Source organism: Otolemur garnettii, unplaced genomic scaffold, assembly GCF_000181295.1.
Source record: "Otolemur garnettii isolate 467f Iridium unplaced genomic scaffold, OtoGar3 scaffold00001, whole genome shotgun sequence".
NCBI classification, from domain to species: Eukaryota; Metazoa; Chordata; class Mammalia; order Primates; family Galagidae; genus Otolemur; species Otolemur garnettii.
This window is the reverse complement of record NW_003852396.1, coordinates 39,106,071-39,109,396: the sequence shown is the minus strand read 5'-3', so window position 1 is coordinate 39,109,396 and position 3,326 is coordinate 39,106,071. Positions and strand designations below refer to the sequence as shown.

General features: G+C 39.6%; 1 protein-coding gene across 1 annotated transcript in view; it reads left to right on the top strand.

Moving 5' to 3' along the window:
- Nucleotides 1-3,326, top strand: part of SBF2 (SET binding factor 2) — a 436,540-nt gene that overhangs the window by 389,948 nt on the left and 43,266 nt on the right. The gene's annotated exons all lie outside the window — the stretch shown is intronic.

Genomic DNA, 3,326 nt, shown 5'->3' with positions numbered 1-3,326 from the left:
AGACAAGGTCTTGCTCTACCTCAGGCTGGTCTCGAACCTGTGAGCTCAGGCAATCCACCTGCCTCAGCTTCCCAAGTGCTGGGATTATAAGCATGAACCGCTGTACCCAGCCATGATTCTGAATCTGGATTTAATAATCTCAAAAAACATTTAGCTTGGCTGGACATGGTGGCTCACACTCTGGGAGGCCCAGTTGGGTGGATCACCTGAGCTCAGGAGTTCAAGACCAGTCTGAGCAAAGACCCTTTCTCACTCTGGGAGGCTGAGGCAAGATCACTTCAGTCCAAGAGTTTGAGGTTGCTGTGAGCTCTGATGTTATAGCACTCTACCCAGAGTGACAGAGTGAAACTCTTGTCTCTAAAACAAATTTTAAAAATTACTAGTTCTCCCTTTATTTTTTTTATATATGCATACACACATATATATCCATATAGATGTGCCTGTACATATAGAGAGAAACATGTTCATGGACACAAATACATATTTATTGGCCATGAAAACATATTTATTCATTATCATAAAAAATCAACATAAACATCAGAAATAATGGGGAGTGTGAATACAAATAAAAGCTAAGTCTTATTCAGGCTGGGTTTTCCACTGTCCTGATTCTATTTCCACTGGAATATGTGCCCATAGCTAAATGGATAATTTTGGTATTTGAAATGCATTGATTTTTAAAAAGCTGCAGAAAGATAGAAGGATGGAAAGAGGAAGAGTATGGCACCACACATGGAGACAAAGAAAGGCCAAGAGTAGATTCTCTTTTTTTTTTCTAAGCAGTTTTTTTGGGGTTTTTTTGTGGGGGGAGTGTTTCTGGGACAGAGTCTCAAGCTATCACCTGGGGTAGAGTGCTGTGGCATCACAGCTCACAGCAACCTCAAACTCTTGGGCTTAAGTTATTCTCTTGCCTCAGCCTCCCAAGTAGCTGGGACTACAGGCACCTGCCACAACATCTGGCTATCTTTTTGTTGCAGTTGTCATTGTTGTTTTAACTGGCCCAGGCCAGGTTCAAACTTGGGAGCCTCGGTGTATGTGGCCAGCACTCTTACCCACTGAGCTACAGGTGCTGCCCAAGTATAGATTTTCTAAGTAACATTTTTTTTTTTTTTTGAGATAGAGTTTCACTTCGGTGGAGTGCTATGAAGTCACAGCTCACAGCAACCTCCAACTCCTTGGACTTAGGTGATTCTCTTGCCTCAGCCTCCCAAGTAGCTGGGACTACAGGCACCTACTTTTTGTTGCAGTTAGACCAGAGCTGGGTTTGAACCCATCAACTCTCCGTATATGGGGCTGGCGCCCTACTCACTGAGCCACAGGCGCCACCCCTAAGTAACATTTTTTAAAACTTTGCAAGGCTACATATATACACATGCCCTAAAATATGTCAGAAAATTCAAAATATTATATGCTGATCAACTTTATTAAATACTTACTATGAAAGTATTGTGCTAAAGGGCTTAACTATCCTCAGGTCTTATAAATTCCAAAGGTGGTCTTTTCCTCCAAAAACAATGATCATTCCTTGAGTTTAATGTTTTGTAAGTCATACATTACAAAATAAATTTTATTTCTACCAATAGGTGTTTTAGGAAATAAAAGTAATTTATTAATTCAGAAATCCCCTCTGGATTTAGTCCAGTGCTCCAGTTAGCACTGGACAACCTAGACAGACCTTTGGCTGAACCGTGGAAGAGAGACTAAGATCAGGTTGCTGTTAGCAAGATCTCACAGGCTTGGCCTTTAAGATGCCAGTGACTGAGTCATCTCTCCTGTAGCAGACTGGCTTTGCTAGCTCTTCTCCCACTGCCTGGACTACTATAATCACTTAGTCACCAACCTTTCTTGTAGAAGGCATGAAACTGCTGAGTAAAGCTCAATTTTTAAATATCCGTACATGTCTTTTGATACAGCAGATAATTTCATATCCAGAAAATAGTTGGAACACTTTTCAACAGCAATCCAGGGTTGCATGCACAGCCACCTTGGCACCAGTTCCTTTTCCAGAGGACTTTCTCCACTTCAGCACATGATTTACTCATGATCTAAATCACCTTTGGCTCCTAAATGCTCGCCTCAGCCATTCCCTTTGTTTAGCATTCTTCGGGTTAGCTGTGTGATCATGCGTGGTTGAGTAAGAAAGACTGACCATTTGGGATACTTAACTTTTTTCCCACCCTCCCTTTCACTGTCCTCCTTCCTTTCTTTCTTTTCTTTTCTTTTCTTTCTGTTTTTTCTCAGTAAAGTATTATATTTTTAAAATGTCAATTCCACCATCCTGGCATAATAGTTGTTAGTGATTTAATATATTCCATTCAGTGTTGTTTATTAATTCAGTTGTGTCTGTAGAGTGTGGCTCTCTATCTGATATGTACCACATTCTAGCTAGCATGGTCCTTTCCAGTTGTAATTCCATACCTTTTTCTCCTAACAAAGGAAGCATAAAGGAAAACCAGTAAGTGACAGTAACTTATTCTAAAAATAATCTTCAAGTTGGTCAATGTTTTTTTTTTTTTTTAGAGACAGAGTCTCACTCACACTGTCACCCTTGATAGAGTGCCATGGCATCACAGCTCATAGCAGCTGCCACAACGCCCTGCTATTTTTCTGTTGTAGTTGTCACTGCTGCTCAGCTGGCCCAGACTGGGTTCAAACCCACCAGCCTGGGTGTATGTGCCTGGCGCCGTAATCACTGTGCTACGGGTACCGAGCCCAAGTTGGCCTTTTTTAAGTTCACAGACTTATAATACTTTATCAGTGTTAACAAATTCCTGACAACTTAATAAGTATGTCTCAATACTATGCTTAATAATTCCTGGTTTATAAGATAGGCATACCTAGCTCAGTGTATAGTTGAGAAATAGAAAAGAATCAGTTTTTCCTATAAACTATTTTTTATCTATCATAAATTTTAAAAATACATATTGCTAGGATCTTAAGCCTCTTCATCATGTTTCCATATTGTATGTTAGTCTTCATAACTGTTTTAGGCACTACTTAACATCCCATACTATGGGATGTGTAGGTTTCTGTCTTTATCTTTTATATGTCAAATTGTAGTCATATTTCCAAGCATATATGTTTTTTTGGTTGAGGCAAGAGTTTCGCTTAAGCCCAAGAGTTTGAGGTTGCTGTGAGCTGTGACAACATGGCACTCTACCAAAAACAAAAAACAAAACAAAATCTATCTCCAAAAACAAACAAAAAAATCTCCATCAGGTTCCAGCCTACCGGTGGTCTCTTCAAGTTCTCAGAATGACAGCATTGTTTCTTGGGTTTTGTTTTCTTTTTAATTTTAGGGATCTTAGTTTATCTTTTTTTTTTTT